This window comes from Theropithecus gelada, chromosome 5, assembly GCF_003255815.1.
Source record: "Theropithecus gelada isolate Dixy chromosome 5, Tgel_1.0, whole genome shotgun sequence".
NCBI classification, from domain to species: Eukaryota; Metazoa; Chordata; class Mammalia; order Primates; family Cercopithecidae; genus Theropithecus; species Theropithecus gelada.
In genome coordinates, this window is record NC_037672.1 from 143518974 (window position 1) to 143528185 (window position 9212).

Genomic DNA, 9212 nt, shown 5'->3' on the forward strand with positions numbered 1-9212 from the left:
GATCTCATTAGCTGAGATCCTCAAAGAAGTCACTTAATTTTTTACCAAGTAAAAAGAACTCACAAAATAAATGAACCTAATGTATTTAAATATTTGGGTTTCTCCTTTCCACCTAATCATAGGGAACTGATTGGTAAACTCAGAATTATGGTGTTACGTAAGTGGTTAAGAAATGTGGGCTTTGTAACCATTTATTAATTTACTCGAGAAATTCAGCACATACAAAACTGCTTTCAAATTTAGGCTGTGGCATTTACTAGCGATTTACTTTTAGCAAGTAACTTAACCTTTCTATGACTCAGTTTCTTCATTGGTAAAAACATGCCTCATAGAGTTGTGCTCAGGAAAATGTATGTAAAATATATAGCCTAGTACAGAATGCATGCTTAAAAATGGGTGGTAATAATGGGAATTATTGCTGGTTGTATTTGTGTAGTTGTCTTTTTGTTACTATTATACCATGTGTCAGAAGTCAAAATTTTCCTAACTTATTTGTTTCAGTTTTATATCACCTAGTCAATTCACTTGTTTGGTAGCATATATCCTGAGTGTTTAGTGTAGACACAACATAAATGTCTCCCATGATGACTGTCTTAGTCAGTTTGGGCTGCTATAACAAATTACCATAGAGTGGTGGCTTACAAACAACACATATTTATTTCTTACAGTCCTAGAGGCTGGGAAGTCTATGATCAAAGTTCCAAAAGATGTGACATCTGGTGAGAGCTCACTCTTTAGTTCACAGATGCCACCTTCTTGCTGAGTTCTCATTTGGTGAAAGAGGCCAATGAACTCTCTCTGGCCTCTCTGATAGGGTCACTAATCCCATTCATGAGGACTCTGCCTTTGTGATCTAACCAAAGGCCCCACCTCTTAGTACTATTACTGCACTGGGGATTAGATTGCAACGTAAGAATTTGGGGGGTGGAGGACAAATATTCAGACTACAGCAATGAGATAAGTAAAGGCTCAGGTAACAATGTACATACCCAGCAACTAGTCTCTGAACCTAATAAATATCTAATAACATGAAGTGAGTGATAGATGAAAAATAAGTGAAAGGTTTAAAATGTAGTCTCTATTAATTCTTAAATTCTTAAATTCAAAGGCAAGTTGACCAGTTGTTTCCATAAGCTTCAAGTTAACCACTTATGCTGTAGTAATTTGCCCAAACTTCACTAGCACTTTCATGTCTTCATGATACTTCTAAATCAGCCTACCCTCATCTTCAATCAAGAATTTCTCAAGTCTTAGCATGGGCTTATAAAAACATTGAAGCATAGAACTCCATTCAGACAAGTTAAATAAAAAGCCACCTGGGACTCCTTAGAAACATAGTTTAGGTGGTAATGTTTGGTTCAATAATCAACTCCTGTAATTTGTCACTGGTAGATGATTTGTGAAAATTACATACAGCAGGATAATCTTGTTTTATATTTTTCTTTTGAGAAATTAGATAAGTTATTTGTATTCTTTTTAATCATTTAAAGTAATTACAAATTAAATGAAAAGATTCATGAGGACATATGTAATCTTCAAACAAACATATTTAAGAACAACTATTTTGATCAGGGAATATTTTTTATACTACTAAATATTGTTAGCTTCAAAATGCTACCATGAAAGGAAATGCTCTTCTTTTCCTGTATTCTAAATACAGCAAGATAAAGATTTGTAGTGACTGTGCCAATTATAACAGAATACTACAAATATATGCATAATTTGAAAACATATTGGAGCTAGCAAGATAATTTCCAGAATAAATGTATGGTAGTCCACTTCTCTGAGCATTGCTAAAATGCTTTACAGAGATAGAGTATTATTTTCTTCTTTGATATTGCCTCTCCCTAGAAAAACTCACAGACTAATATTAAACAGTTATGAAAATTCCAACTCAAATATAGGAAGTCATGTTTTACATTAGACTAGGAACATAACCACTTCTCTTTTCTCTCTACAGGAATTTAGGCACTTAGCTTCTATTGTATTTGTGTTAATGAGAGTTTGCATGTAAATTTCCTCAATTGAAATAGGATTATGCCCTTTGCACATTGATAGTGACATTTTGTCAGTGTGGAAGATGTAATGCTATTTTCTTTCTTTAACCCATGAGGGGTGAATGTGTCTCTTTGTGGAAGACCTTATGCTCTGTTGGTTTGTGGAACCTCTCCATCTAATAGTTTCTCTGCCTCTTAAGTGGAAATCTGTCTCAGGAAATTAAGGGGAGAGAGGAGAGTAGACAGTCATGGATGATAAGCTATTGGGAAGCACAGTAAATAATGGAGTGAAATGCAGCTCGAAAGAGAGGGATCATTTAAGGCTATTAGATGACAAATCCACTTCAATGCAGTTATTATACCTGTAAATATAGAAAAATGATAATGTTGACAACTCTTCATCACACAATCTGTGTCATTAATAAATGATGAAGGATAGAAAGACTAAAAGAAATAAAGCCAACATTCTGTGCATAACAATATCACAGAAGCACTTGGAACAACTAGCTAAGCTAAAAACAAAGGCATAACTCGGCACCACTAATGAGGGATGACTGAGATGAAAAGACAAAATTCAAAAGCATGTGTTTGTAAAATACCATAAGTAATATAGGTTTCATTATTTAAAATAAATACATAATTTTGCCTTACATATCAGAAAATAATTAATATGTAATAATTGCCTGCGTAATGTTGTTTAATATTGTTTTTCAGGGAAAAGATAGCTGTCTGCATTCATGTAGGGCAAATGAAACTATTTATAGAGTGGTTGCCCGCTTCATATTCCTTAAATGCCAAACATATTAAAAATCTCCAGAGGGTATTTTCATCTCCTCCTGCAAAATTATACACAATTACTGTATCTCTGAGTGTCCTCTAAGGTGGGGCAACAACAAGAGTTATAAGTCCAACTTAAGTAAGAACAAAGATCTAAAAGAAGTTTGGAGAGCATTATGTCCCTGTGATTTGGAGACCTGTACACATTACCCTGGGTTCATGGAGCTCCCAAAGGCTAAACATTTCAAAGAATAGATTGGGTTGACTTTTCCAAGAGCTGTGTAATTATAATGGGTAGTAGAGATGGCTGGTGGTCAGTCTCCCATTACACATTCTCTCCTTTTCCCTTAGTGTTAGAACTCCTGATTCTAGCTGGGCACATGACTGCTAAATAAAGATTAGAGATTCTTTTGAAGCTAGTAAGTAGGCATGTAACTAAGTTCCAGCAATGTAATATAACTAGAAGTGGCTGATTTCTAGGAAGTTCCTTAAAGGAAGGGGACATTCACCTCTTTATTCCTTCTTCTTGCCTGCTCAATGCATATGTAAAGGCTAAAATTCCCAAGAGTGGCCGAGTGGCAAGATGGGAGCTTCCTGGAGCTACCCTAAGGACTCTAGCCTGAGTATCTCTGGATTGTAGGTATTTAAGAGAAACAAACTTCACTCTGGTTTATCACTATTATTTTGAGTTTTCTGTTACTTATAGAAAAGCCTGATTTTATATGCTATGCAGTTCTAAAAAGTAGAAAAGTAAACCATTATCTCTTGATCTAGAGGTTGCTCCAAAAAGTAAATTGCTAACCCTGACTAATGCCTAATTGATTGCCTTCAACTCATACAATCTTTTCAAGTTACACACAATAGAAATGGAATCATTGGTGATAGATCGATTATCAAATAAAAGACTAAGGCTGGAATTTGCTATTGTAATAATAGGCCTACCGATCTTGGTAAATCAAATTTGTGCATAGTTGGAGGAAGAAAATGTCAGAAGCTATATCTGAAGACACCTTAGAACCCTATCAGGCCAGACACCTATAAATACAGTTTTTGAATACATTGGGTCTCCTACCATCAATTATGAGTCTGGCCCTCTTGGCCTGAAGTGACCCTGGGTACTGGGATTGAAACTCTTCAACAAAGACAGAGAAAACAAGTGCTACTGCCATTTTCCAAGGGAAGTATCACTTTATTCTTTCCCTACTGGCAGAGGACTGTAACAATTGTTTCTGTGGAAATAAGAAATTGGATAACCAGACAAATGGTATTCTCCAATCCATCTTATCAGAGCAGAGCTCTTAAATTCACATCTGCTAATTACTAGCCTGGTATTTTTTGTCCTAAACCAGAGACAGACAAACTAAAGCCCTTGGACCAAATACTGTTTTTGTAAATAAACTTTTACTGAAATGTAGCCACAGCCATGCCCTTTATAAAAAATGCTTGCTTTTATAAAAAAGGTTTGCTGCTCTATCCATCTCTATACTATACTATTTTAGGTAAGAAATGTTAAGATTCTTAAAACTTCATTTTAAACTTCCAAGTCCCTTCTACTTCAAGATAACTCCCCAGATCTGTCTGCTCTAGGGTGAGAGTGCATGCTTTACTAGGGCATAGGGGAACTTTCTTATTAAATCCAATTAGTGAGTTTTTATGCATCAACCCCAAACAAGCAAGACTTTCCTGAAAGTGCAGTATAAAGGCCTGATATGGTTTGGCTGTGTCCTTACCCAAATTTCATCTTGAATTGTAGTTCCCCAAATCCCCATGTGTTGTATTTTTTTTCTCTGAATTGTGTGCCATCTTCCTTTTACCATCTATTTCCAGTAATTAAATTTTCTTATCATTCCTTTTATTTCTGCATGTCTTTTACATTCTTAAATGCCTGAGCATTTATTTTTCCTTAATGTGGTCTCAACAACTATATTCCCATACTCTCTTATAGAACCACATTTGATAATATGGGATCTATTTGTGATTAGTATTCTAAAAGCTAGAATGAAAAGGTAAGTCACAAGATTAGATATATTCAGAAATACTCATTAGGTCATACAATACTTACATTTTAGTGCTTCTTGTGGTTGCAATTGCACATCTTCCTTACAATTTCATTTCTTTGTCTTTACCTGAGTGGCAGATAATGTTTTTGGCATGTCTTCTTCAGTTCGGTACCAGCTGCATTGTCCCAATGGCTTTCAAAAGGAGACTAATGGACCTAATCCACAAATACTGACTAGAAGCCAGAGTAAAGGCAGGAGGCTCTGTTTATTGGCCATTAGTCATCAATAAATGATGGCAGTGTTAAACAATAAACACAGAGCTCTGAGAATATCATTAACATTACTTACAAAATAAATGTTTCTGTGATATATTGGGTTTTGGTAGTCAAATTCCCAGAGGGCTCTAGGACTGAGTTTGTCATCTGCTGCATTTTAAACTGAAATATCTTTTTCAAAAGCTCTTTCTGGTTCTTTGCTTTGATGGACTTATAAGAAGACTGGGATTTCCTCAAAGAGTAAGATTTTCCTTTCCTCTGGATGTGTGTCATGTGTCACTGGGTTAACTTGAAGAAGACCTGGGAATATCTGGCAAATATTTTGATCTTTTCACAACTTGGGTCTCTATACATGTATAAGTTTGTCAAAACCCATCAACTATCTGACCCAAGAAAGCAAAGTATAAATCTTGAGACCTTAACAATAACCCCAAAACAAGATCAATCTGTTTTTGCATTGCTTTCTAAAAGAACATAGAGAAAAGCAACTAGAAAGTACTTTATGTCTGTTTCCCTCTCTATTTTTCCTAAAATAATATACCTCCTCACTTAGTACCATATTGCAAACAGCTGGAGTCTATCACATGTTATTTCTACTTGTTGAATATCCTAAAAGCAATAAAGAGAGAAAGAATAAACATGTTTTAAATGATTCAGTTTTCATCCTTTATGACTTTCTCATGATCACTTTAGTCATCTACCTAAAGATTTATTTTGAAGGCTAAGTGTGATTACAGATGAATGCACTTCTAAAACCAATATGAAATACCTTCCTTAAAACACTTAAGAGTGCAAGAGACGGTGAAACATGGAGGCTTTAAACTCCACATCTACCATTTGAGTACATTACCTAACCACAGTTAAAGATTCCTTTCTTTGTTGATAGAATAGAATAGCCAAGAGCAGGGGTGGCAAACCTGGAAAATGCAAATTCTCAAAAATCATAGGGAAGACGTGATATTGTTGTTACTTTGAAGAAGTGCATAAAAATCTCATGCTATCTCATTGAGAGGCAAGTGACCCTTCTCCTCACTGGTAAAACATGTCATGGTTAATAATACCTGCTTCATAAGACGATTGTGAAGGTTAAATATAGATAAATCACCTAGAGGTAGAGTTAATGGTAATAAATGTTCCTTCTTCTGTTCCCCCTGCATTTTGTCCTCCTTCCTGTTCTCAAAGAGAAGAAAAGTCAACAGTAATCCTAAACATCACTATTTGTGGAATAGACTTAGGAACAGAATAGGATGAAAGTCTCCTGCATTTTAATGACAAACACAAAATGGTGGCAAGATATCTAATGTCTTTCCTGAATCTTTGCACAAAAACATGACATACTTCTTCTCATTCTATAGAAACACCAAAATGTGAACAACCTCTCTGAAGTTACCAAAGAACAGATCCAAAAAGAATATCAAAGACTCCAAACTTGAAGTTTAAAATTCTAAAAACAAGCATATTATATCTGAGATATTACTTGGTAGATTTGTTTGTATATCATCAACCAGTAGTGAAATTACTAATTAGTTCTTTTTAAGTTTATTATTCGTCTGTGAATGTTTTAGTAGATAACCAGTTATATGTTTATATCATTATATGTTTATATATTTATTAGACACCCCATTATATGTTTATGTGTTAAACAGAGGGCCTAAGGAGAACGCCACAGTAGAGAACAAAGAGTGAGGTTAAAAGTGGGCAAGTACACATGTAGTGGCCATGACTGTGATTGTTTGAGAAGTTACTTCATTTCAGAGGTTTTAGGCGTCGGTCTCTACCTTCCACTGAAATTCATATTTTACCTTTGCTGAGTCTTTGTGGCTTTATTCTATGTTACTCCAGAGCCAAGTCTCACTTGCATAGTTGTCTGGGAAATCTACCAGGGCTAAACTCCCCAAGACTCATTTTCTTCCTAGTTCTTCCTATTGCATTTGCTGGCTTGGTCCTCTGTCAACTCATAGAGGCTTCACTGATCATTCCCCTCTGCACCCAGGATGCAAAATTAGTGTGTGATCTCTGGTAGACCTAGGCCCTATTTTGCTTGATAGGGTCTAAAACACATCAGTGCTCTGTGACAATTTTAGAACATCTCTCAATATACTGTAAGCGGGTAACATATGGTGTTTGCATACACATAGCTCCAAATAGGATCCAGGAGCATGGCTTTATTCCCAGACCATGACCACCTGAGGGATGAGGGTTCTGCTTCTGTCTCCAGGTTGGAGGTATCCCAGAGAATCACTTTGATCTAGTTTCACATTCACCCCATGGGATGGCTCTAATTGCCCTCTAAGGGACTACAGTCAATCACAGGAGCAGGCTCGGATCCTGTTGTAGTTCAGGATCCTCCAGATGTCCCTATCTTAGCTTTCTTCAGATAGACTGGAAAGCCCTTGGAGGGTCAAAGACTCTCAAAGAACCAGCCTTTCGGATTTCCCTGGATCACAAACAACACAAGCCCTGACCATTGTCTTTAGATGCTTTTAAGTATCAGAGCAGGATGGGTGAATGGAACTATGCAGCGATCCACGCTAACATTTAGCCTTATTTGCAATAAGGACCCAGATATGCCATCAGCCTGCTGCTACCTGGCAAAGTGCACTTCAATTTCAAGCTGATGTGTTTACTTTCCAGGGTTGAAATTGTTGTCAGCAATTTTTATTTTAAATAGAAGCTGCAGTCACTGGCCTTTTAGAATACTTCATATTTACAAAGGTTCATTTTACAAGAACATCCTAAAGTGCTATATGAATATCATTTCATTTATCCTCATCACATCTCTGTGAGGGAAAGTAACCCATATTGCCCTCCCCCATCATCACCAGACCTTGTGTTCAAATGAAAACACACACACAAAGCCCCAACACGGGGTTTCTAGAGTACCAGAACAGAACTGATACTGAGCCCAATAATTGTGTGTTGTATATGAAGGTTTGGGTGCTGACAAAGGACTTGGGGGAAATAGTTCTATCACACCAAGAGAATGATACTTTCTTAAGGGCAGAAGAATGGGGACATGGGAAGAGAGCCTAAATCAGCCCATTGTATTGAAGACCCTTGTTCTCTGCCTTCTTTCTCCTGTTATCAGTTATTACCATCACTCAGAAAGGAGGTGGAAGGGAGGCATGGAGCAAACTGATGAGCCCATAAATTGTTGAGCCTGTTACTTGTTTTTGAAATATTCACCTGTGTTCTAGATCAGAAACCAACTGATTTTTATTCCATAACACTTTCAAATGATTAGGATAATCCATTAAGCGTAGCCTAAGAACCTTTATTTCCTAAGATTAAATCAATTTGATTCAACTATTTGTTTAGTAGAAGCTTTGATAATAATAATGGCAAAAGGAATTGGGGAGGGATGGTGATGAGAGAAATATATCTTTTTCTCTCATCAAGAGGTAAGGAAGTGAGTGTTTATTGAGTAAGTATGGTGTACCAAGAGCTTTTCTAGATGACACTGTCTTTTAAATATCAGAGCAGAATGGGCAAATGAACTATGCAGCGATCCATGCTAACATTTAGCCTTATTTGCAATAAAGACCCAGACATGCTGTCAGCCTGTTGCTACCTGGCAAAGTGCACTTCAATTTCAAGCTGATGTGTTACTTTTCAGGATTGAAATTGTCAGCAATCTGTGACAATTCATTTAACACTGAATTTTGGGAATTATGGTTCTTATGTCACAGGCATTTGAACCACAGTGACTCCATCTTGAATAGTGGATCAGTAAAATGAGGCTGAGACCTGCTGGGCTGCATTCCTAGGAGGTTAGGCATTCTTTGTCACAGGATGAGATAGGAGGTTGGTAGGACTGGTATCATAAGACACAGGTCATAAAGACCCTGCTGATAAAACAGGATATGGTAAAGAAGCTGACCAAAACCTACTAAAACCAACATGGTGATGAAAGTGACCTCTGATAGTTCTCACTGATCATTATATGCTAATTATAATTCATTATATGTTTATATATATTATGTACTATATTATATTTATAATTCATTAGCATGCTAAAAGACACTCCCATTAGCACCATGACAGTTTACAAATGCCATGGCAACATCTAGAAGTTACCCTGTGTAGTCTAAAAAAGGGAGGAATCCTAAGTTCTGGGAATTGCCCACCTCTTTCCCTCATGAATAATCCACCCCTTGTTTAGC